Source organism: Thamnophis sirtalis, unplaced genomic scaffold (genome assembly GCF_051295495.1).
Source record: "Thamnophis sirtalis isolate CommonGarterSnake01/CBP01778 unplaced genomic scaffold, rThaSir2_p1.2 scaffold_6, whole genome shotgun sequence".
Taxonomy (NCBI): domain Eukaryota; kingdom Metazoa; phylum Chordata; class Lepidosauria; order Squamata; family Natricidae; genus Thamnophis; species Thamnophis sirtalis.
Window position 1 is genome coordinate 45081613 of NW_028261386.1, and position 27507 is coordinate 45109119.

The 27507-nt window shown below is 36.4% G+C and overlaps 1 long non-coding RNA gene across 1 annotated transcript; it reads right to left on the reverse strand.

Moving 5' to 3' along the window:
- Positions 1-27507, reverse strand: LOC148044961 (uncharacterized). The gene is made up of 6 exons (XR_015696947.1): positions 26646-27507; positions 9315-9398; positions 6739-6992; positions 3921-4088; positions 2403-3165; positions 1-2189 (listed from the first exon to the last, which is right to left on the reverse strand). It is a non-coding gene; the product is annotated as an uncharacterized LOC148044961 (long non-coding RNA).

Here is a 27507-nt window from a genome sequence, read left to right on the forward strand (position 1 = left end):
CATACATACATACATGCATACATATAAAAAGGGAAATAGTATAAATAATATAAATACAGGGGAATTAGTTTGCTAAATTGGAAATCTGGAAAGTTGTTTCTCAGAATTCTGATAGGAAGGGTATGACAGGTGAGCAAAAGGAGGGAAGTAAAGTGTTAGGTCAGATAAGGTATGTGCAGACCATATGAAAAACGTCTAAGCATTGTGTGTGTTGAGTCAGAAAATGCACTATAACGTTAATAGAACTTAATTCTGGAATGTTTCACATGAACATGGAATTGATTGGTTGCTGAATACAAATAGAATGGAATAAGATACAAGTAAAGTATGCAGGAAGGTAAATAGAATGCTTAGTGAATAGTTCAATACTTAACAGAATAATATATGGATTGTGATGGCCTCTTGATTTAATTTATTTATGGATAAATGTACCAGGAATGCTTGCAGTAATGTTAGTTTGGGTCATGAATAATATGCATGCTTTTTGTGCAGATGATGTATAAAATATATCTTTGTAAGCAGATATTACCAGGGCTGAGAATCTGAATGCTTTTCAGTGAATACCACATTGAGAATTAGAAACAGAAAATTAATGTATCAAAAGCATCTCATATTTGACAGATATGGTTGATATTATACAGCCTTTTGTAAGGAATAACTTAACATGCAAATGGCTATGTATAAGTGATTTGGTGGAAATAAGAGATAGATACATTAGGAATAAATCACAAAACCAAAACAAATACATGAAGAAACATCAATAAAATAGAACACTTATTGAATGAAATTGATAAGTTCATCAAAAAAAAATGTAAGTTGAAAGAAGCAATTGATATGTGAATTAAGTTTATGGATCTAGAGAGAACAAAAATGATTTGTAAGCATGCAAAGGTATGATTACATTTCTGTTTTCCTTGTCTTATTTTTCTGTATTCCTTACTCATTTTCTGTCCTTAAGAATAATAATAACAATAATAACATAATGTTGGTTTTCAAAGGGAACAGAATATTAGGTATGTTAAAGTTAGTGACATAAGAGATAAAGATTTTTTATAGAATGATACTGTCCTTAAAACAAAAAATATGTCCCAAGAAGAGCAAAGAGAATGGCAACATTGCATCAAAGTTTCATGAAATATCTAAACTAATTGTGCCACCAAGTTGGCTTCATATTTTGGTAATCAAATTTATTTGTGGATATTCTCTAGAATTCTCTTACTAACCTGATAAATTACTAATAAATAAAAAGCTGCAACATAGGAATGGAAAATATTTACCCCCATACTTTTGTTAGCTTAAAACCAACTTCCAGGGGAGGTAATGGGTCAATCATCAGTAATGGGGTATAAAGATTCTTGGAGTAAACATGTCTATGACAAAAAAAATATAAAATAAAAATCATAATTAAAATGTAATAAATATTTAAAAAAAACATTGAAGGGCAGATATGATGGAGCATTGAGTCTGCTGTCAGTTTTCTATTTTTCTAGATTCCATTCCAGTCAGCATGAATTTGCCAGAGCAATTGGAATGTAGAAACATGTGGAGAGCCACAGTTGCCCAGACTCTTCTTTAGAATTTACAGGAACTATGCAAATAGGCAGTTCCCATACATCAATCTTATCTATCTTTCAGTACTGTCTGTTCCAGCACTCCCTAACCATTGGCCTTTCAGATATAATACATATCAGTTCCCATAATTGTCTGCTAGGCTAGAATTAGGATACGATCCAGTACATATATAAATCACTAGATTGGGGAAAGCTGGTGTATTTCAACTGACATAAACTCAAGTTCTTAACGGAGCGCTTCCCCTTACCTACTGCTTGATTTCTTTTATGGAAAGTTATGGAAATAAAACAATGGTCCTTGAAGCATATCTTCACTGTAGGATTATTGTCTCCCCAGTCAGTTTAATCGCTCTGGTTGTCTAAAGACTATGAACTGATCTTACGCTTACTTCAGACTCAACAAAGTTTATAGATATCATGAAGTGTCCTTGTATATTAAAGCACCAGGGTTGTGTTTTTTTTTAGCAATCAGTATTCTACTGAACGTTTGCTACCACTGATTTCAATGGAAGTGTAATTCTTCTGGCTAGTCTCTGCTGAACTTGGGTGGTGTTTCCAGAAGAGGAATTTTCCAAGAGAGGCTTTAAAAAAGTTTCCAAAAATGAATAAAGGTGTTTTCTGCAATGGGGGAATAAGGTAGAAGAGAGAGATAAGCTGTTGAATCTCTTTTGACTAAGTTTTTTGGGGTGGGTGGGAGGAAGGTACAATTTGTAGAGGAGAAAATTGTAACAAAAAACAGAAAATGTTTATTATTTATTAATCTCTTTCCCAGAATTTACATTTTTATCAGGCCTCAATCCTATGAGATTAAAAATATTTCATAATAAATACCTTTGAGCACGTGCAAAATACTTGGTATGTTTCCCATGAGATATGGAAATATAGCATTCTTTATCAATATGATGTAAAATTTATGTTGAAAATCAGGATTGGGATTTTGATAGTAGTTTCCTTTTCATCCCAAAACAGGACAGAATTCTGAATAGAAGGTAAGATGAAGTTTGCACTCACATCAAGACAAATATTGTATGTGATAAATGCTAAAAGAAACTAGATACTGACACTATGTTCCTTCATAGATATATAACATTGTGTGTAAATTCTTTCATGTCAGGAATGTCCCACTAGCCAGGCGAGACCCTGCAAGCCAAACTGCAAGTCTGAGTGTTATTTACAGGCTCTATTTCAGATCCTTGAAGAAAGGAACTGAGTATCAATGTGGTCTGTTGCATCTTATTCTTTTTAATGCAGATTAATTTGAAATAATACCTTCACAGTGTTTTTCTCAGCTACGCTTATATGTTTTCCTCTGATCCATCAATTGTATAATATGAAGATAGCCATTTGTTTATTGTTCAATTCAAAATGAAGTCAATAGATTGTCCTTTCTTCAAGGTTTCCTTTATTTCAAGGGTATAGAATGATGAACAATCAACCAATGGAACAGCTTGCCTTCGGAAGTTGTGGAAGCTTCATCATTTGAGACTTTCAAAAAGAGATTGGACTGCCTTTGTCAGAAATGGTGTAGGGTCTCCTGCTTGAGCGGGGCCGGGGTTGGACTAGATTACCTATAAGGCCCCTTCCAACTCTTAATCTGTTAATGTAAAGAAGCACAAGAAAGGTCAGCAACAGCTTCGGTATTTCCCATCCCTGGCCAACAGTCCGAGGAGGCCTATTTCTTACTATAATCTTAGCCAGTATGGTAAAATGCATATTTCCATTTAAATTATTTCTAGCCATGCTTCTCTAAAAATTAACATTGGGTGAATATGAAAGAGAAATAAACTTTTTTTTTAAAAAAATTTATCAATGTAGAATTAGCTACAAGTGACACCAAGTCAGGGATGCTTTTCATCAATCCACAAAGCAAGCATTGTTTTTTATCTATGCCAAGGTCATGTCTCTTGTTTTAAAAAAAAACAATAGAAGGTGCTTAGTAGTGCACAAGGGCATGCACATATCTGTCTACCATTCTTTAAAGCAGCCAATTCTTTTACCAGGGTCACATGGCTGTTACATATGCAACCCTGGGAGAAAATCAAGCTGCTTTAAAGAGTTGTTAACTGCTTCTTTGTTAACATTCCATGTTCCACTTTTCCACATATTTTCAAATCTCCCCCCTCCTCCCTTTGGAAACACATTTGGTGTAATACTTAAGGTGCTGGCTAGAAACGAGGAGACTGAGTTCTAATCTCTCTTTAGGCATGAAAGCCCAGCTGAGGTGACTTTGGCTCAGTTACACTGCCCAATCCACCTCAAGGGTTGTAGGGAAATTAGGAGAAAGGAATATGCATGTTGACCACCTTGAATTAATAATATAATAAATGCAGGATAAAAATAAATACATACCTAACATTTAAGGCTTGAGCTGCATTTAAAACACTGACCAAACTATTTTAAATTGATAACTCCTATCCAGAAGAACTTCAGGAGAGCAATATTGGATGAAACTGATATCTTTCTCATTAGTTAGCAAATTTTAAATTATAGGTTGATGGTTGCTGTTCACTCTGATATCTGAAATAAAGTACAATTACTTTACTCTTCAGCTTCCTATATAATCTGTCAATTATATTGCCACCTATCTTGCAGCGCAGACGATTTTAGCAGTTTACATTTAAGCAAATATAGAACAGCCTTTTCTAAAGCTAGATTAAATCTGTTCCTATCAAATAAGTTGTACAATAGATTTCAAAGTATTAACATCTCTCAGAAATGTCTCTAATGGTACTGGCCTTAAAATGTTGGTGATATTTATTGCATTATAAATTTTTGTAGGATAATTATCTCACCTATTAAAATCAAGACCAGGAAAAGACATTTCCAAATATATTAATAGTTTACGCTCATATAAAAATCCTCAAATAACAGTATTGACAGTCACATTTTAAACTATTAATAGAGCCATTTTGTGTACAATAGTTTCAAAATGTTTGTGATAAATACTGCTTTCATTTTTGTTTATTACATCTTTAATATGTATCATATTGGCATGCAAATAGAGCAGATTCTTGCTTCATTGCCATTGTTGCCTTATGGACCCAACCTACAAGCATGGGAAAACTATCCCCAAAAGATCCTGATGACAGTATTAGAAATAATGTCAGACTATAAAGAGCAGCCCATAAATACCTACCAGGCCCTATACTATAAAGCTAGCATCTTATGATCAATAGCCTCTGCAAGATCAACAAAACCCTATCTCGCTGGCAATAAATTGCATTTATGGCTGTGAAATATGATTTGGTAAATAAGTAGTCTGGGCTCTGCAGCTGTAGATAGCAAGAACTTGGCTTTCCCGGAAAAGTCTCAGCGCATTGGCAGAATTGGCTTGCTTTTTTCTAAATCCTGTTAATTGCTTTTGTCCTTGGTCACAAACCTTTCTACATGACAGTCACCATTTTTCACTCTATTCAGGCTTCCCAGAATTAGAATAAAATGAAGACTGAAGGGATGAGGCCATCCTTGCATGACATTCTGTTGAAAGGATGGCCCATATATTTGTCTTGTCTCAAATGAACTCTTCATGAAGTGTTGCTAGAAATAGCCCATGGGCCATTGTAGGCAGGCTGTAAAACATTTCATCCGCAATTGCAGGAAATAACATATTTTAGTCAGGGAAATTCAGCCCTACCCACATAAAGAGGCTTTCCTTTATCTAAGGCCTGTCTTGCTTTCCAATACATTTCCTTTTTGTTGCCAGGCAACCATATTCTATGTGGTGAGGGAATGTTGTGTAACCTCTCCAGTTCTGCTTTTATTAGAAGTATATGCACCTTGGCCAAAAATGGATATTCCACCCCACCCCCACACCCCTTTTTTTTGTAGGCAAACGCACTGGAACATAACAAAGCCAGACATTCTTTTTTAAAACAGACCCTAAACATTTTAAACTGCTCAATAGAAATTGGGGACTGTCAAAAGATTTCTCAGTTGCATAGTGGCTGTGTTTCATGCCATTTCTGTCTTTGATTTTCTGTCAGTCCAAAAGGACACATGTTTTTCCTAGAATTTGAGCAATTTGTGGAATTAGAATAAATATGTTTAAACAATATATTAGTGTGCTTGGGCTCTACTAATTTTGCGCTTGTAAAGATATCTTTCCATTCAGTATTAGATGATTGGCATGAAGGAGCAAGTGATTTTTTTTAAAGAATATGTGGAAGTTCTGAAACAGGAAATTATTTCATATTAAGGTTGTGTTTGTAGAGCATGCTAGATTAAACTCAGTTAACAAGTACAAGCTCCACCTTTATAACTACCATTGTACATAGATTTTAAACTAATGTTTTGATTTACCAAATCATGAAGTTAATTAAAAATGGCTATCTTTTGGAGTTTCCAGAAATGGAGGGCATGCAACATAAATATATAGTACAAGTCTCAATTTCCAGGAACCCAAGATGGTAGTCATTTGGCTTAGACAACGAGATAGCTATAATCACATGCCCACTACTCAAGGTTTTTAGTGCAACATTGCTAAAACTATTCATTCTAGCATGATAAACTGATATGTGTTAGCAAAGATACATTGGGAAAATGAAAAACCTAGTTGTGGCAGCCTTAATCATTAGGAATTGAGGAGGAGGAGGACTACCTTGACAAGGATATGCAGAAGCTGTTGGTTAGGCAAAAGGCTGAAGCTTTTTAAAACCCAAAACTGTCACAATAATATACTGTAATATCTATATACAAAATATACAAAAACAGCTGAGCTATCTCCCCAAAGGTATAAAAGGAGGAAATACAACACAATATGAGATTCCAACATTATGCTATTATAGTCAATATCAATGTAAAAGTAAGTTTAACCTGTAGAGTTGATTTCCTGCTGTATTCTATCTAATGGGACTGTTATGAATCTACCTAGTCGATCTGTAGTGGATTTTGTGATCTCACAGTGAAGCCTGTAAGGTGCAAAAGCTGCAGATAATGTGTAGTATCAATTAATTAGAATTATATAGTAGCTGTATGATGCATATTGACATAATAGTAGGAAATATATCCATTGTGTCTAAGAGGGCAATTAAGTATGATACTGTTAAAGCAGTGCACCATTGCCAAGCTAGCAGTTCTTTTTTTCTATAGAGATCTTGAGTGAAATGACAAGATGCTAGGCATGCAGCTACTTATTATTGTCCTTATATTGTGCTCACTTAAAGTTTACCATGCTCTGAAAAAGGAACTATGATGAAAGGCTGTTTTCTACAAAAGGATATTACAGTGATGTTGCTTCTTGTGTGTGCTGGGGAGAGAGACATGATAACCACATCTCCAGTTCAGCTATTGTGGTTGACTTCCTCTGGATGATGTGGAGACATCTTCAGCATAACTTCGTTTGATAAACAGGTTGCAGGGACAAGAGAAAAATAGCTGGCATTTTTGCAGTTTGTAAAATAATTCTTTCCATTTGCCTTCTTCCTGGAACAATGACCATACAATACTCAAAATAAGCACAGAGTTAATTTCAAACCTAGTAGATTTTATTTTTTAAAAATCTTCAACAGCCCATTTCCTGTAATTCTCAGTTTCAGATGTATTGTACCCCTTGGGAATAAGTGTGCACATTAGACTTAGAATAAAACTCTTTTCAGCACCTAGATTATGTTATTTTCCGTATGAAACTGGTGGTATCTCATTTTCAGCGTTGTGTCTTTAATCAATTTAGAGCAAATTAAATTTGGAATAGATACCAGTTACCAACGGAAAATATTACTTTCCTAATGGTTAGTAATCAATACTGAAAATAACAACTGTGAACAGTGGACATTGTATGTGGTATACAATAAATAATTCTATACCATCTATCCAGCTCAGGATATTTTAAAAACTCTTGTGGGCAATGATGGATTATTTTTGTTTCCAGTTTGAATTACATTACTTTATATGTGACAAAACTAGTCCATTAAATGATTGACAAATAACTGATTAGATCCCACATAGTTCCTGGCTGTTAAATTACAAATGGGAGGAGGTAGCACATTGGTTATGTGCTGATCAAGTAGCCTATTAGGCAGCTTCATATTTTTATTAACTGACTAACCAATTCCATTTGGTCATTTTTGGATAGGATTTTCCTTCTTTGAATCTCCCTCCATTCTCTTTCTCCTCTGAATGCTTCATTAACAGGCATTATTTTAACTGCATGAATCACAAACATTTACACAAATAAGACCTAGGCTTAGACATTTATTTTAAACCAATTGATTTCTAATTTTTGCCATTTCACTGTGCTTGTTAGATTCCCAACCCTGTGTTCTGACCCAGCTACCCCAAAATTGACAAACCCTCTGAATTTAATTCAAAGATTACTTTATTGGGAGTGCTGGCAGCCACCACCCCACAAAAAGTTTATTTCTCACTGCAGGCTAATAAGTCCATCAGTAGGGAGATGAATAGCTGTCTATCATATCTATTCATCTCCACCCCCTACCTTTTATCCCCAGAGCTAGGGTGAGGTTTCGCTAACAGCAATGGCTCTTCCTTCCCAATGACCCACCCAAGGATTTCTACTGCTCTGCTCTCCTCTCTGCCTTTTTTGTAGCCACATGTCAGGCACTGGATCCAGCTGTTCCTCCTCTTCTTCATCTGCCACCTCCAGACCAGGGAGCTGTTGACTCTCCATCTGAGGCCTGACGGACAGCCCAGGCTTTCTGCCAGCTCCATTCCCTCTTCCCCCTTGGAGCTCTCAGGCTGCCTTGATGCTGACCCTGACACCCACCCTCCTCATCTGATTTGGCTGCAGAGGGGCCTGCAGCTGACAGGCCACAATACCCTGGTTATCAGAATAATTTACTGAAAAAATTACATAACTTTAAATGTAAAAGCTCTATCTCAAAAACTAAAACTTCTCTCAGGAACTCCTTTAAAATTCCTTAAAAGACATTTTGCATTGGTGAATGGTTCCTGGAGTTTGTAAATATTTCTTGAAACAGTGTAGCTTAGATTGAGTTCCCTATGGTTATGAAATAGTACCAGATTTCCTGAAACTGGACGTATCAAATAACGTACTTGATCTATAGATGGGAATTCTGTCTACCAGTCAACATAAATCCATTTGTCTGCCCTTCAATCTATTAACACACTGTTTCTAACTGTAAATTATGGCTGGGTTCATACATTGTTATAATCAAGCTTTTCCTAACCTGATGCCCTTCAGATGTGTTGGGACCCTGGATTCTATAAATCCCAGTCATTCTACCACAATACATGAATATGTGTGGTATAGTTTAAAGTTTATGGCTGGGTGCAGTCATAAAGACCACCCAGCTAAATCTGTTTTATTTCTTCTAGAGCTGCCTGAAAGTTCTGATATCATAATTTAGTGACATGATTCTCTGTGGGAAATACATAGAAAAAGAATAAAATCCTTAAATAGGCTTCACGTGTTTTAAAAACAAAACATAATGTAAGCTCTTTGCAAAAATACTCAGAAGGAAAAAAAATCCTGGCCTTAACCACTGCAGAATGTTGCAGCCCTGTAGAATGTTGTGTGAACTTGGTCAATTGCTGTTTTGATGACTCATCTGAAATATCACAATCAACTCTAGATGTGACCCAAATGGTGTAAAAAGAACTAGGGCAGTTTCTTTTTTAAAAAAAGGAGGGGGGGACAAAATACTTGAACCTTCTGCATCATCCCAAGGGCCTGAGGTTTGATCAGGATTTCTGAGCAATAATGCCTTGTGGAATGTTACGATATCCAGGGCATGTCATAGCAAAGACAATTTAGCCTTTTCTTGCCTATTTACGAAGCTTGTCTGTAGCCCATATATATATATTTGTTTGTCTTGACACCTGGAGAAGAATTCCGGAGAACTCAAAAATCTACACAGAGGGTGGGGGAGAGAGATGAGAGAGAGAATAGATATTCATGAGATTTATACAAATATTAGAACTATTGTTTCTAGAGCTCACAATGGCTGCATTCATGAGGTATGATTGTAATCTCATTTCTTCACTTATATAGTACATTTTGGATTTATACAACATGTTTAGTCATAATGTGATTTGTTTCCTATTGGCTTAGCATATTTTGTTACCTGTCCACTTTTATTTGTAAATCTTACCTTATTGAATTACGCTAACCAATTGAATTTAGTTTATTCAGTATACCATACTTAAATAGATACCCTCATGTCCATGATTGGTCCAAGTTTATAGGTAAAAGCAAAGCCCTGGTTTGTTTTGTTTGGCTAACTTAAAATGCAGTACTCTATACATCCAACCCTTGTGATAAATAAACCATTATAATTTTGCATATTGACAAATAAGACAATTGCAATTTATTTCACAAAGTAGTTAAGCAGACCATAGATTTCTGTAATGTAGTTATTGAAACCTTGTTATTGAAAGAGAGTCTTTTCTAAAGTCTTTCCAGTATCTCTAGCTGGTGACCTCCAGTGAGCAAATTCACAGAAGAACCAGCTTCTTTATGGCTGAATGGAAAGTCCTTAAAGACCTAATAAAGCCCAAAGACCGAAAGTCTCCCAAGCCTGCTTAAGTGTATAAGCTTCTTAAGTAATTAAGGCAACAGTCCCCAAACTCTTCAGCTCATTAAACCCTTTATGAGGTTTCAGATTGTTCATCAACCCCAAGCATTTATTATATGAAAACAAGATAAATAAATACTACTTTAACAGTACTAATAACATCAATTCTTTGGATAGTCCCATCAATTCTTGGAAGTCAATAGTCACATTTGAAAACCCTAAATTAAGGAAGGTGAAACAATATCATTTCTTAAAGAGATTGCAACACTGGGGAAAAATATCTTATGACAAAATAAATGATCATATTTTCAATGGAAAAGAGCCCAGTATGCTTAAAAACAAATTGTGGCATATATTATATTTATTTATGCTTCCTGGTTTGTATCCCTTGTCATGTCCATTGCTTTTTAACATATTTTTAAAGTTACAATTCTAAGTGGGTTTAAATTGGAGAAAACTAACATTAATTTGATACTCAGAATGTGTAGTTACATTCAGCCTCTGCTTCATTGAAGAATGTTAACTTACAGCTGAATACAGCACATAATATTAATAAGATCTGAGACTGGAGTTTAATTTGTAATTCTACTGTTTCGCCTCCATTATTGATAGTTTCATTAATATTTTCATATTTAATATTTTTAAAAGTATTGTAAGATTAGAATTTCTTTTAACCAACTTAACCAAGATTCCCAGCATTTATTTATTAAATTTACTAGGTGGATACCTGTGCTCTGCTATGAAAGTATGTGATCGGGCTTGATAAATTGACACAGCTTGAAAATTAATGAGTAATTACAGTCGGCCTCTTCTCTCCCCTTCTCTCCCTCAGGCTTGCTCCACAGAGGCCTCTCCTATCTTATCCACTTCTCTCCCTCAGCCTTCTCCTACAGAGGCCTCTCTTATCTTACCCCCTTCTCTCCTCACTCTTTAGCATCAGAGTGTTTTTCAGGTGGAGAGGGGGAGTAGAATGTCTAACTCCTTAGCATCAGAGCATGTTAATAATAATATAAGAAATACTAATGATCTGATGGTCATTTCGAAAAATTCTTTCTTAGCGAGCACCTAGAAGCCAAAAGGAACATACATGCCAAATTTCAAGTTTGCAGGCTTTGTGGTTCTGGAAATTTCATGATGATGCATGAGTAGTATTTCACTTTTATATATATAGATTTGCTATGGGCCTTCTCTAGATGGCTTACAACAATAATTGATAATAATACTACAATAAACCAGAATTGAGAAGACAATGACAGATAGCAAGTGCCTCCTCTGCAAAGAAGCTGAAGGAACAGTGGGCCACCTGTTAGCTACTGGAGCAATTGGAGCACCACTTGAACACTGACATTGACAAATTCACCACATCAATTGCAAAAAGCAGCTTTACTTTGAACAGTTTACATCCTGAGACGATATCTGTAAACATCATCCACAACAAATATTCACATTTGCCTATCCCAGGTCCTGAGAAGGACTTGATAGGTGGACAACAATGCCAAATCAGTCTGAACATCTGCCTGAATATGTGGCAAACAATTATTATATACATAATAATTTGAACCATAAGAGGTTTACATACAATCAGGCATTGCAAATACTCTAGAGCAGGGGTGTCAAACTCACGTCATCACATCGTCGTCACATGACATATTGGAAATCCCCCCCCCTTCACTAAACTGGGCATTGGCATGGTGAGCGCATGGTGCATCTGGCCCGCATAATGGGAGTTGACAGCCCTGTTCTAAAGTCTAGACTGAGCAAACTAATGAATATTTGTGCATGGAGTAAAACAGAACAAGTAATTCACTTGGCATTATCTCATCTTATAGTCAATTGATTACACATTAACTATTATTACTTTAGTGTGTTCAGCTGAAATCTGTGGATATTTGTAGGTAGATGTATCAATTTGTGCTATAAACTTCTCTCTATAAATTTATATCCTATGCCACGATATTTAATTGCATTAGTAAACATGTGATGTTGTAATCAAGGCTTTTATCTGAAAAGTATGTAAGAATGGCAAAACTCTCTGTGGTATAGGTATTCGTTCAAAAATCCTTTTATTGAGGCAAAGGTTAAATCATGACTATGTGCTTATATTCATATAACCCAGCAAATTTGGTTGATTTTAATCTGTGGTTAGTTCCCCCCCCCCAAATTCAATCTACTATGCAAACTGTATCAATATAATTAATATATGGTTCACTAAAACCAGCTGTATTATTTTATTAAAGCATGTTAACAATATCCAAATTTAATATGGTGTATGAAGCAGCCAGTAAAAGGCTTGGGGGTGGTATTGAGTTTTACTTCCAACAGGCCAAGGTCACAATACAAAAAAGAGCAGGGTTTCAACCATACTGTTGTGGTCTCCATCTTAGCTTTTTAAGGACAGCTCTGCAGTTTGTAGGCGCAGTTGTTAGCTCAACTCATTGTACTCTGGAGAGGGATCATTACTTTTGACAGAATGTTGACTTCCTTGTAGATTGTCCACATTTCAATCTCAGGTGAAAAATCACTTAGGAGTTGGCAAGAAGACAATACTGGAATCAAATGTATTTATCTACATATTGCCTCTCCCCTGTTTTATTTAGTTCCTTGTTGTTTTTACACACCAATTCACCAAATTATATTAGGAGGCAGCAAAGGATTACTCATCTCTAGCAGAAGGTGTGTTTACGCTGAATATATCTGAAAACCTGTTTTACAAAAAACACAAAACAGCTAATCAGGAGGCATACCGCATGTTCATGAACTCTGAAAGTACCAGTACCATTTAAAGGAAAAAAAGAGGTAGCTCATTGAATAGTTTGATATATTGAATGTTGCATACTTTATTCAATAAATACTTTTCTAAACGGGGATAATCTATGATTAATTGAATCTTTACTTCAAGATAAAACATAAAATGCAAATAAAAAAATTATATCCATTCTAATAATACTACTGAAATAAAACAATTAAAAGATAGAACAGTTAACACAATACTATAAAATTGGAACACTAAAACATCTCTGTAAAAACTTTAATTATTAGAACAATACAGTAGACTAAATAAGGGCCTCTGAAGGCCATCAAAAATGTAAAAGAGACAGTCTAATAATACCTTACAAAGTTATAGAGTATTACTTCATTCTTTAATCCTTTTGTTTTCATTAATAAAAAATATTTTACTATTTAAGAATAGTTCCATAGCTACAACAAATCTGTTTTTACTCCTTGCTAATTAAATGAAGAGTTAAATTCCTGCTCATTGCTGGTAGTCTTTGGTGATATCCTGAGCCACAAAATAGGCAGCCACATGTTATGAAGTATATAGATATAGTCTTAACCTGTTTTACATGTAGTAGAAAAAAAACTGTTTCCTCTGCTTCTTTGCACAATGCACACTTCGAATGTGCATTTGATAATTTTTGAATTCTGGCCTTGATTAAGATTAGTTCGGATACTTTTCTCTTTTGCAGCCAAAATCAAACCTTCAATATCTTTTTTTTAATGTTTAATATCCCAGTTGTAAGCTTTAATCTTAATCTCCCATGTTTGTACAAATTGACCATGTCATAATTTTCTTTGACAGAATTTGTTTTTATTACATCATTTTGATATTTATTTTTTGTTTCCTGTACATTTATGTGTACAATGTACATTACAGGTACATTAAGTACCTGCACATAAAAAATCCAATTTTTAACTGCATCAATGCTTGTTCTTTGACATCTTTTACGTAATCAAACAGTGCATACTTTTCTTCTTTGACAATTTGACCTAAAGTGAATCTCTGCCTTAATTTCTCATACCATCTCTGATAGGTATATCTATCAATATCAGTACAGGGATGAAATACATACAGAATAATGATTGGTTTTTTTGTTTTTTGGTGCAAACTGTTCATTTCAGCTTGTGTTCAGTTAATCATTGCAACAGGTACGGCCTAGGACAGCGATGGCAAACCTTTTTTGGCTCGTGTGCCATAAGTGGGTGGAGCACAGGGGGGTCGTGTGTGGGCGTGCCACACCCATAATGCAATGCACGACCCCCCCAGTGCGCATGCACGCACTGCAGGCGCGACCCCCATTTTTTGCATGCTTTTTTCACCCTCCCCAGACTCCAGAGGCTTTATAGGAGACTGGAGAGGGCAAACACAGCCTCCCCCCACATTTTTAACACAAGTCTTTGAATATTGGTCTTGGATGGGGTTGCACTGCCCCAAAAAGACCTAGTACACAACCTAAATATTTTCCTGGACTCACAACTCTTGCTCAAGGAGAAGGTGGCAGTCAGGGCTAGGAAGTCATTTGCTCAACTCTATGTTATGTGCCAGATCCTTTCCTAGATCAAAAAGTCCTTTTTTCAGTCATTCATGCACTGTTCATCTCCCATACAGACTACTGCAATAGGGCTACCCTTAAAAACTATCTGGAAACTACAAGTGATGCAGAATGCAATGGCATGAGCATTCTGGGAACTTCTTGAGTTTGCATGTAATACTTCTACTATGCAAGCTGTATTGAGTACCAGTTTTTTTCCAAGTCCAATTCAAGTTGTTGGATATCAGCTTTAAAGCTCTTTACGGCATGGGACCAAGTAACCTGAGGAACCATCTCATCCCAATTTCATCTGTCCATCTTACTCAGTCAGGCAGGGAGATATGTCGCAGATCCCATTAATTAAAGAATTTCAACTGGCAGGATCCAGGAAGAGACCCTTCTTTGTCATTGCCCCTGCCTTTTAGAACATCTTACCCCTAGATGTGAAGAGTGTTAAAATCTATCTCTGCCAATTGGGGGTAAAAAGTGATTTGTGATTATGGGGTAGTTGGTGATTTGAAGGCACTACATCCACATTTTAAAATCTGTAATATTTTAATTTTGACTTTGTTCTTACCTCCATTTTATTTGTTGTTTTTAATTTTTTTTATTGTAAACCACCCAATCTCACTTAGGTGAGATGGGCGGTATAGAAATGTGAATAAATAACATAATTGGTCTTGGGCTTTTGCCACTGATTCTTTTAGTAATTTAATACTCTCCTAATGAAACTATCAAAGTACCTATGAACCATTTCCTTCCCAGTGTTTGTTAACATATATCCTGTGTTTTCCCAAGAGTTCTTCACTAAGATAACATATGTCAGTCAGAATACAAACTCTATTTTGGCAATATTATCTTAGTAGCCAGCTGTTAACTTTCAGAATCTGTTGTTCGTTTTGTACCAAGTCAGGTCTAAATGTTTGCTTTTTTTTAAACTACCGGTATGTGCTCATGGTTTATTTTTTTATTTGTATACCATGTTGACCTGTAAGCTACATTAATCATTAAAATAAATCAAGGACATTTTCTTCATCTTCTTGCCCAAAGAGCATCTAGAGATTAGAAATTCTTGATAACTGAGGTCAAAATTTTCTCCTCATATTATCTTGTCCTTAGCTGCATGACTTCTTAGGGACACTCCAGGATTTTCACACTTATAAATCTATTATAATGTATGTGTCCAAGATCTATGCAAATTAGCTCTTTCTAAAAAAAAGAGCCGTAATGAATCAATGGAATGTACGTATCATTTGCTTAACTCTTGTTCATTAATTATGGCATTAAATTCTGGTATGAATTAGGTTGAACTATTCTAAGCCTAGGTATTTGGAATTCAAAATGTACAGCATATTTTTGTTTCTCTGAAAGGTTACATGTGTGTAAATTTATGTAAAAAGGAATAAGGAAACAAATATTGATAAATGCATGACAAAGAAAAGTAAACCTGACTACTTTTTGACACACATTGAACAAGATCTATGTCAGAAATTTAAAAAAAGAGAGAGATTTTATGGGTTGGAACATCAAATAAAAGTCACATTGTCTGCTTGTAGATTTTTAAAAAATACCCTTTGCTTCTTTGTTTTGAACAGAATCCCAGTGATAACACTGTGGTCTCTTGTTTAAATTGAGAAGTGAAGCTGGGAGACACAATGAAAGGCAATCAGTCTTCGACAGAGCTTCAACACGCTGGACCTGGAACAAAATGTCCTAATACATCTCAAAACAAACCAGCCTCGTTTCTATAAACACTGACTGGTTGTAACAGGTGAGATTTCTCTCCAGTTAAGTGAATGCTTTATTAATTAAAAACAAGGAAGCAACAGCATTTGGATTAGCATCAAAGAAGCAACATTAGTGACTTTTAAGGTTTGTATTGTAAACATGAGGTTTTATAAAAACTGCAGACATTAATGCCCTTTGATTACAGACCTGTCACGTTTTTAAAGGACATGAGAGCTAGGAGAAAAATGAAAAACAAACACAAATATTCTGAGATTAGACAAACCTGTTAGAAAAATAATGTATGGATGTCCCTCATTTCGCCCATAATCAACCAACTCTTAATCTGTTTTGGCCGAGGAGGACAAAAGAGTCTTAAGAGCTGAATTTGAGGATAGCTATCTAGCTTATGGCTGATAATTGTTATGTTGTTTAATTATGCTCCCCCCATCTGTAATTCATTTATAAAAGAGTGGTTTCTTGAACCTCTGCTTATTGAGTTTGAATAAAGGTCTGGATGAAGCCTGACAAGAGATTGGAACTAGATTCCTTGAACTCTGTTTTTGAAACAAAACGTTTACTTTTGTGGAGAACTGTATGGCATTAACAGAAACAATGATTAATTAATTGGATTTTTACCTTGCCCTTCCACCAAATATGAGCATTAAGTTGTTAATTATAGCAAAATTCAAATAAGGAGATCTACAACCAGTTTAGATATATTTGGTTCTTTCAGAGAAGGAAGAAAACAAGTGATATAGTGCTTCAGGCATTGGACCAAGATCCTACTTTTCTTTCTGGCCTGATTCATCCAGGTTCACTGTTTGATCTTTGGCTATTCACTGTCTCTCCCCCAAGCTTCCGGGGTGGGGGGGGACGACGACTAGAGGACAAAATGCTATATACATCTAAAGGAAAGGTAAAGAAGCAATCAATCAACCAATCACTTAAGTTATAAGAATGCTTAAACTAAGAACTAATCAATTATTTTTTCCCTATCTTCTCAAAATCTTTTATTTTTATATCATGGCAGGATCTAGCATGTCTTTGACTAATCTGTCAAAGATTACAAATCTTTGTAGGCTTTTGACAGAATCAATCATATAAGCTTTTCTGGCAGCCATTTTCAGTGAAAAAGTGAGGTAGGAATGCTGTGTGTATGTGTATACACACACACACACACACACACGTGTGTGTGTGTGTGTGTGTGTGTGTGTGTGTGTGCTTCAGTCAGTGAATCCCTATTGCAGTAGAACTTATTCTATTACAGTGTAACTTTTTTGACCCAAAATACCTGTTAATCAGTTCAGACAAAAACAATTTTAATAATAGTCTGTCAAATTTCACTGAAAACAGAGATGCATTTCTTTTAAAAGTTTGAGTTATGCTTAATTCAATAAACAAACAGCAAGAAAGCAGAAGCCAAAGGAGAAAACATTTCTTTTTTCCCTTTTTTTTAAAGCAATTACCATTCTTGTTAATTTCCTTCAGCAATCTTGGCCACAATATATTTTTAAAAAATCCAACCTAGAATGTTTCTAAAAGAATAACAGAGTTAGGAGGGACCTTGAAGGTCTTCTAGACCAACTCCCTGCTCAAGCAGAAAACCCTGTACCATTTTAGAGAAATGGTTGTCCAATCACTTCTTAAAAACTTCCAGTGTTGGAGCATCCATAACTTCTGGAAGCAAGCCATTCCACTGATTGATTGATGTAATGTAACTGTCAGGAAATTTCCCCTTAGTTCTAGGTTGTTTAGAGAAGACCCCCTCTTCTCTATGGCAGCATCTTAGATATTGGAACACTGCTATCGCATCACCTTTAGTGCTTCATTAAGCTAGATGTACCCCATTCCTACAACTGTTCTTCCTATATTTTAATTTTTAAATGTGAGCTGAGACCACATCAATCTGTTATGAACATTTAAATACCCATTAAGCCTTCAATTTATTTAATCTGCAAGAAAATACATTCAGTAAGGACTTGAATTTCTTGTTCAGTATTGCAAATGGAAATTTATAAATAAATCCAGTGAGGGAGAACACTTATTTAAATAGCACTAAGACTGTAGCTGCACATGGCCCTTTTGGCTAGAAAATCAGATTTGGAAGGTTGAAGAAAGGCAATTGTTATGATTGTTATTATTTTGCCATGTGCAAACCCTTACTGTAACTGCATATTAACCAATGAAGAATTAAAATATTATAAACAGAATTTCAAAAGCCTTTTTAAAGAATGGTAAAATACTTTCAAAAAGCAATATTCCAATATTTGTAATATTAAATTAAACATACAGAGTTGTCATTGGAGATTGTAATTATCTGTGGTAACACAAAGCAATGGAAATAAGAAAAGGCCACATCCAAAACAGAAAGTGAAGTTAACTAACTGATAAGCTGCTATTTTTAAAATCTTTTTAAAACCATAGCCCTAGCCTACAACTTTTCAAACTAGAACCCAAGAGAAGGACATATACATATACTATTCTTAAATTATTAAGTGTTATTAATTGTTACTCTAATTAAGAATGGAATACTATATTTCCATATATTAACTTTTCGCCAGGAGCCAAAGCTGCATACATCATTCTTTCCTTCTATCCATCTCATTTATCTTTACAACAGTTCTACAAGGTAAGTTAGACTGAAAAATAATGACCTCAACTTTTTCCAGTTATTAAACAACTATAGGGATATAATGGTTAGAGGCCACAGAGTTTAGCACATGGCGATTGTGTGGACATATGCTCATCTCATCTCTGTAAAAAATCCCTGGGTTTTTCTAAACACATACTAGCAATTTCTTTGATTCTATTTATCTGGCTTATCCATTCCTGTCTTCTGCTTTCCCCAGTCTTGCCAAGCATAATATTTTTTCTACGCCATTACCTGCTCATATCACCTGCTCAAGGTATGCTTGCTGATCTTTGCCTCAAGGAGCAATCAGTTTTTATTTGTTCCAGTACTTAAGGATTCTTCTTGCAATCCTTGTTAGACTTAATAGCAATAGCAGTTAGACTTATATACCGCTTCATAGGGTTTTCAGCCCTCTCTAAGCGGTTTACAGAGTCAGCATATTGCCCCCAACAACAATCCGGGTTCTCATTTTACCCACCTCGGAAGGATGGAAGGCTGAGTCAACCCTGAGCCGGTGAGATTTGAACAGTCGAACTGCAGAACTGCAGTCAGCTGAAGTAGCCTGCAGTGTTGCATTTAACCACTGCGCCACCTCGGCTCTTGACTTAACAACCATTTCTTTAATCATAATTAGTACACAACTATCTTTTTTCTTTCCTTGTCATGCCCCTTTTTCACATTAAGCATTACTTCTGGAAAGACCACTTTTAAATATTACAATCTTTGTTCTCATTCTTCATGATCTGGTTTGTCATTCTTGCTGAAATTGATCTCTTTTTTACTTCTCTGTCTTTCTTTATTCTTGAGTTGTAGAAAACCAAGCTATCTACCAGATACATCCACATCAACTATGAGTTTACGAAGCATGCAAGTTTATATCACCTTAGTCTTCACAGTATTTAATAATAACCCAGTTTTCTCACTTCTTATTTTTACTTCCATGGAGAGGTCTTAATTTTACCTACTTTAACAAAGTAATATCATCTGCATATCTCTGTTAGTGTTTTAATCTCCAGTTTTGAGTCCAATTATTTCATCCTATCCTGCCATTCTTATAATATATTCCCCATAGAAATCAAAGAGGACAATATGCATCTTTGCTGTACTTCCTTTCCTATTTTGAATTTTGTTTTTCCAAATTCACAAGTGAAGGAAACATATTGAGGGATCCTTCAGCTTTGTTTGCCCTCTTCCTAACATCACCTGCCAAGAAGAAAAAAAACACCTCCAATTATTCTCCCTAATGTATGGTAGGGCAAGTCTGGAATAAACAGGATGGAAAATAAATAAATTCAGTAAGTTAAATAGGACAATCATTAAAAACTCTGGAAATCTTCTAAGAATCAGGCTTATTTTCTTCATTAAATGTCCTGAGAACTTCTCATTAAGTCCTAGACCCAGAAAGAAAGGTATGGTCTCATAGGAAGAAATGCAGCCCCTTGGACAAAAAATGCTGCTATCCCTGACTTGATATAATTAATGAACCCAACCATTGTGCATCAAACACTTTGAGATGCAACCTTAAGAGGTTTTACTTAAACACTGTAAACTGCATCAAGCAAAGTTTTCCCCCTTCACATGGCACTGGACTGCACACAGGAAAAGAATTATATAAACTATTAGATTGCTGGGTTTGATGTTGAGCCCTGGTGGTGCAATGATTAGAATTCAATATTGCAGTCTAACTCTACCCACAGCCTGAAGTTCAATCCTGATGGGGCTTGAGATTGACTCAGCCTTTATCCTTCCGAAGTTGGTAAATTGAGGACCCAGACTATTGTGGGTATATATATACAGCAGTATACAAGTCTGAATGCTATTGCTATTGGTTTCTGTTTACTATTTACTATATTTTCCTAACTTACTGTTTCTTTAAGACAAAAAGGAGAGAGAGAGAGAGGGAGGGAGGGAGGGAGGGAGAGAGAGAGAGAGAGAGAGAGGGAGGGAGGGAGAGAGAAGAGAGAGAGAGAGAGAGAGAGAGAGAGAGAGAGAGAGAGAGAGAGAGAGAGAGAGAGAGAGAGAGAGAGAGGTGAATTGTGCCTGTAAAAAACAATCTGTAGGATAGAAAGCCAACCCAACATATCAAGCAAGGATAGAGGGGGGAAAACAACAGTATGTTGTGAAAGCTCTCCTTTAGGACAGTAACTGATCGCTTTCACACAGCACACTAATTTTGGTTTAATGATTCTCCTTAAAAAAAACCCATAAAGTATGTACTTATTTCTATCAACAATTGTGCTTATATCACTCATGTAAAATTGTACTTATTGTAAATCCTCTATTTGCTAAACATTTTGGGGTTAGCTGTCACAAAGGAAATGCTAAAAATAAATGAATAGATGACAAAGCTAGAGAAAGTTGATCTGGCCTATTTTGGTTATTATTATGTAATGACAAAATGTTCTTACTATATTTACCAGAGAGATATTAAAGTCAGCCTTAATTAAAACACTTTCTTTTTTCTTTTTTGTTATAACCCATATTCTGTAAAAAGAACTATTAAAAGGAATTTGCCACCTGAATTATTAGAGCAATTGCAATTGCATTTTCAAAGCAATAAATTCACAGTTTAAAAATTACAATTACAAAGTTATGCATGTTTTAATGGTGGCATTTAAAAAAAAACTTAAGTGGTAATTGTTAAGTGATATAAATGCTTCACCAGATTGGACTTGTGCAAAGACATCTTCTATTCCTGTAAAATGGCAGTACATCAAATTATTAGGATTTATAATCTATAGATACAAGGGAAAGAGTATTGGTTAAATATTAATGATTTTATAATAGAAAAAAATCCAACATTGGTCTTTTAAACAATCCAGTTCCTGGCAATATTTATTCAATGGCAGAATCACATGAAATACAAATGACAACAGGTGAAGGCACCAAAGCCAAGGTTGCAGATAAAAATGCAAACTGAAGAGATTATTGGAGAGGATTAACTAAGCAAGGCTGTACTTAACTGAGCAATTCTATACTCTAATTATATTGGATGGGAGCAGAGTGATATACTCCCACTCTGCTAACAGAATTGCCATAGTATCTTCTACTCATTCGTTCTGCAGGAGGGTAGGTAATGTACAGTACAGAAAATCAGAAGATGGCATTCAAATAATAGAAATGCACTAAACTAAGCACCATAATTACAGTGCTAGTGTCAAGGTCCCAGTATTCCACCTCACCCCATATGTGGGAGTTTAATTGGGTGCTAGAGCATCTCAGAATAGAAATGTCAATAATGCAAACCTCTAAAACTCAAAAATGCCTGTCGTCATCATCATCATCATCGAATATTGGAGAAAGAAGGATTGGCTCTAAACCCCACTGGATCTGAGGATAAATTTCAGTCTCACATTGAGAAAAGACAATCAAGTTATCTAAACCTAAAGATATTTCATTCCAATATGCATTAGACTCAAATTTCTTACCCATTTCCTTCCCTAAGCCAAGGTGGCGCAGTGGTTAAATGCAGCACTGCAAGCTACTGCTAGATCAGCAGTTCAGTGGTTCAAATCCCACCGGCTCAGGGTTGACTCAGCTTTCCATCCTTCTGAGGTGGGTAAAATGAGGACCCAGATTGTTGGGGGCAATATGCTGACTCTCTGTAAACTGCTTAGAGAGGGCTGAAAGCCCTATGAAGCGGTATATAAGTCTACTGCTATTGCTAAGGAACTTGACACAATCTGTAAATTATAATGCAACTAAACAATTCAGATTATTAATCCAATTGGGATAGGCAGTTATGACCCAAGGATAGCTCTAGATAAAGGTTTGACATGGAGGAATATTGATTTTTTTTTTAGTATATGTTTATCCCATGTTCTGTCTCCCCAAAACTTTGCCTCATGTTGTCAGTGTTGTGTCATAACTATGCAAGTAAAGTTGATCTTTTTTTTTTACTTGACTTCTGTAACTTGCCTACCTGAGACAATCTGTGATATTTGATAGCATACACAAGAGATTATAAGGTTCTGATTTACACATGTTGCTGGGAAAATGTACTTACTGGGAATTCTGGGCAGTCAGTCTACGATTTAATCAAAGCATATGGTTGTGCTTTACAATGCAGCATTAACATTTCACCTGCTTTTTGGGAGCTAGTTTAATGTGCCAACACTACTCAGATAAGTGCTAGGGATATAGTTGATGTCCTAGCCATGCAGGAATGCTATTTCTCATGCGTTTTCCTCCATTCCTAGTGTCCCTTGTTAAAAGACAGGGGAAATGACAGATTTAAATTTTACAAATAAACAAATATTAATTTGTGGCTAAGACACTGAGCTTGTCCAGAAATGTCAGCAGTTCAGTGGTTTGAATCCCTAGCGCCACGTAATGAAGTGAGCCCCCATTACTTGTCCCAACTTCTGCCAACCTAGCAGTTCAAAAGCATGTAAAAAATGCAAGTAAAAAAAATAGGAACCTTTGGTGGGAAGGTAACAGCATGCCATGTGCCTTTGGCGTTTAGTCATTCCGGCCACATGACCACAGAGACATCTTTGGACAGCAGTGGCTCTTTGGCTTTGAAATGGAAATGAGCACTGCCCCCTACAGTCGGGAACGACTAGTGAGGGGAATATGTGCGAGGGGAACTTTACCTTTACGTAATACAATTTAAAAATAAGTGATGAACTAAAGGAAAAAGAAATAGGGACTTTAAAAAATTGTTTCCTCTGATACGTTTGCTTCCTCCCCCCATACATTGCATCCATACAGACTCTGTACTCTGACTTATGAATTAGTTTTCAGAAATAATACACATTTCACCAATAGTACGTGAAGTGCCATTCCTGTGTTAAGATAAAGAAAGAGTAAAACCATCTGTTTCAGACCCATAATACCTATCTGCATTTAATATCTGTATTGTGTTAGCACTGATCTTTCTTTTCATTGAAGAAACAAAGTATCAATACAGAATATAACAAAATTACAATACAGTTTTCAAAAGAAAAACTAAACCAGGCCAAAAACAAAAGCAAATGAAAAAAACAATAGAAAGCCAATTGAGGATATTCTACAAATAAACACAATCATTATTTAAAATGTTTTTTTTAAAAAACTTACTTTCACCATGTGCATTTCCAAACTTATTTTCTCAAAAGGATTGTATTGTTTAGGTTGTATTATCTGTCTGTCTGTCTGTCTGTCTGTCTGTCTGTCTGTCAATACATTATTTGAACCATCAGATGAACTTTTGATAAATATAAAGAGCAGCAGACAGTTACAACCTGATTTATACAGACTGTATACTGAGATACAGATCACAACAATGATCACAGTTGAAGCTGACTGTAGCTGATTGCACTCAGACAGGTAGCACACAGGACAATGGCTTCTAGAGCCTTTGCTGAAGTCTGCTGAAGGCCTTGTTAGATATATTGGGAAAATATTTATGGAGATCTTGATATGCAATACTTTGTATTAAATGAAATGGGCTTTGTTTTAAATTACTTTATAGCTCTGATTCAACATTATGGCTCTGGATGACATTGCACATAGACAAAAAATTGAATTGTTTTGAACCATTATTTTTTTATTATTAGATTTGCATCCCACATTTGTCTGTTTACCTATCTAGCTTGCTAGCTAAAGTTGGCAAACATTCCTAATTCTTCCATTTCCTATTCTCCCATAACAACTCAAAAAGTGGATTGGGTTGAAAAAAAGAATGGCTCACCCAAAGCTCCCTAGTCAGCTTTCATGCATAAGGGAAACCTAGAACACACAAGTCTCCTGACGTCTAGGCTAGTCCCTTAACTACTACATCAAACTGGATTAATTGAAGAAAATATAAGCCAATCCAATTTAAAATACAGTAAAGCATATACATATAAAATATTGAAATATATTGAAACATATAAACTAATAGCCATGATACTTGACTGGCCTTATGACAATTGCCATGATTAATCAAAATGTTTTGGTAGGGGCCTGAATTTGAGCAAGCTGGATAACTATTCATCTTGCTGAAGTGAGAAACTGGTCTCTCTCTGTCCCTCCCTCACTCCCCTCTCTGTATGTGTGTGTCCAACTCCCCCCCCCTTGAATTCTACTGACCCTTATCTAACTCCTAGCAGGTGCTAACTATTAATTCAGAATATTCCTGCTCATAGGCATGAGTAGCATTATTACATAAATTTAATTGTGGATCATCTTTCCTATCTGAAAAATCCTGAGTTCTCCTATGTCTTTTTAGGGGGGAAACAACAGATGTGTCCAGTTTAGCTCTGCAAGAACCGCTATCTCATATCATCCATGTTGGAAACACCAAGGTGTTTCTGGGGTGAAAGAATTAGTTGGTTAAATCACCATTGCCTAGGGGATGCCCGGTTGGGGGCTCATTTCATATCCCCATTCGGATCTCAAATGCGGGCTCATACATTGTCAACCGAGCATTTTAATCACATGATCCCATGCTCCTTTTAAGAACTGTTATGAATTGGTGTCAGTGTTGAATCTCACAGACTTGAGAAATCATCAGGCAGAAATGTTAGATACATACCCACTAAGTAGAGCAAGGAAACTCACATGACAAAGACAGTCTGAATTTCACCAGTAAATTAAGAGGAAATCACAACAAAAGAAAAACATTATTAAGATTAATAGCAATCAAGTTTGAGATATTTAGTGGATCTACATAATTTTCAGACTAAGTTCCTTGACAAGATGGCAGTGATTTTTACTATAGTCCAGTGTTGGCAAAGCTTTTCGGCACTGAGTGCTAAAACAGGAGTGTGTGTGTCAGTGTGTGTGGGGGAACACCGGAAACTGGAAGAGCATCTTCCCTGCGCACACGTACGGGAGTGCCAGAAACTAAAAGAGCAGTTCCCCAAGGCGCATGTGGAGAGCTGCTCTTCTGGTTTCTGGCACTCCTGCACACATGAAGACTAACTGGCCGGCATGCATGTGCACGCTGGAACCTGGAAGAGCAATGGGCAACGGCTGGCATGCCTGGAAACATGGCTCCATGTGCCACTTCTGGCACACGTGCCATAGGTTCACCATCATGGCTATAATCACTTCTTCAAGGTGAAATTTGAGGATTTAGCATGAAAACTCTAGTAAAATAAATGAATTGAACAGCCTTTTCAGTTTGCAAAGTTACATTAAGAAGTGTTCCATTAGTGCAACTTCATTGTGATATATTGAATAACAGGATACTCTGATCTTGTGTTCTTAATGGATATAGCTCAAGTTAGAATCCAAAATAGATTAAATATTGTATATACAGCAAGATACGGTTTCTAAATGCATGATATTTGATTATTGGCTCATGATTATTGGCTCTGCAGGAATTTTGTCTTGCTCCAAACAATATTGATACAGATTGTATTTGTAACATGAGTTGATGTGGAGGAGCATCAACCAAGATGTGGAGGAGCAGAGTGGAACCAATCCATCATTTAGGATGCTGAATGGGGTATGAGACTAGATCTCAATAAATAAATGTCAGTAAAGCTTGCCAGAAATAAATCACTGGAAGCTACAAAGACATCATGTACACATGGTGGCATCATCACACAAATGCCACCAAAAATACATTTTAGTATCTGATACAAATACATATGAAATTTGCATGATTATGTCAACATTGATTTATTTATTTTATAGGGTTTTTATAGACCACTGCAAAAGCCAATTCCAAGATGCCTACACTTACCCAAATCTGTAAATCGGAATTAAAAACAGAAAAATAACCACATACATTATTCAAGTTTTGTCATTTAATCCCCTTAGCGGACACCTAAGATTGCATAACACATCTAGCTCTTTGCCCATTTACAGTTCTATTGCAGATGGATTCAGATGGTTGGTTTCCGCTTCCCTCTTCCGCTTCTCCATGTTTTAGGCTGCTACATGGCAGCGTGGAGCATGCACGAACGGTCCTTTTGGAGCCCAGAAACGGTAGTCTTACCCCTTTTCTTGCTTTTGTTTTCACTTCGAGTTTTGGGAAGCAGAGAAATCCGTCGAAGTCAGAGGAAGAGGCAACCTGGCAGAGTTCGCACATGGGCATGGCAGCCAGCTTTAAGCGAACGGTGGTTGACTCAAATAACCCCAATCAGTATTTCTCAATCTTAGAGCCTTCGAACTGCACGGACGTCAACTCAGCCCAATGATCTTCAGCTGGGGAATTCTGGGAGTTGAAATCCACCCAATTCTTAGATTGAGAGACGCTGCTACAGATTCTGATCTCTCCCGAATCCTAAACTCAGCGCACCTGCTATCGGAGGTCCCCAAACTTGACAACTTTAAGGACTTCAACTCCCATAGCATAGCTGGCTGGAGAATTCTGGGAGTTGAAGTCCACAAGTCTTACAGTTGCCAAGTTTGAGGACCTCTGGGCTAGATGAAACGTCGCAATATAATAGCTGGAGGCAACCAAATACATAGCCGGAAAGGGCAAAAACAAGGGAAGGTTCAGAGTAAAGAGCGTTTCACAGCACGCTCAACAGTCGCAGAGGAATCTCACCGAAGCGGCTCCTTTGCCAAAAGGCATCGAAAATAAACTTCCCCCCCAACTACGGCTTGGCATCCTCCACTCCTCCCCCCCCCCGCTGCTCCGAGACCCAATCGCTTCCCTCTTTGAGACGTCCACCCTCCGTCTTCTCACGTTGGGCCGCTCCGCTGTCAGTCGCTTCGCCTCCTGTAAAGCCGGCTGTTTTCTGTTGTTCCGCCTTCTATGGTAATTACGGAGACCCCGCGTTTCTCCATTGGCTGCGTGCTCCCGTCAATCGCTCTTCGGCCGGCCTTCCTCTTAACGGTTGTTCCAACCGCTT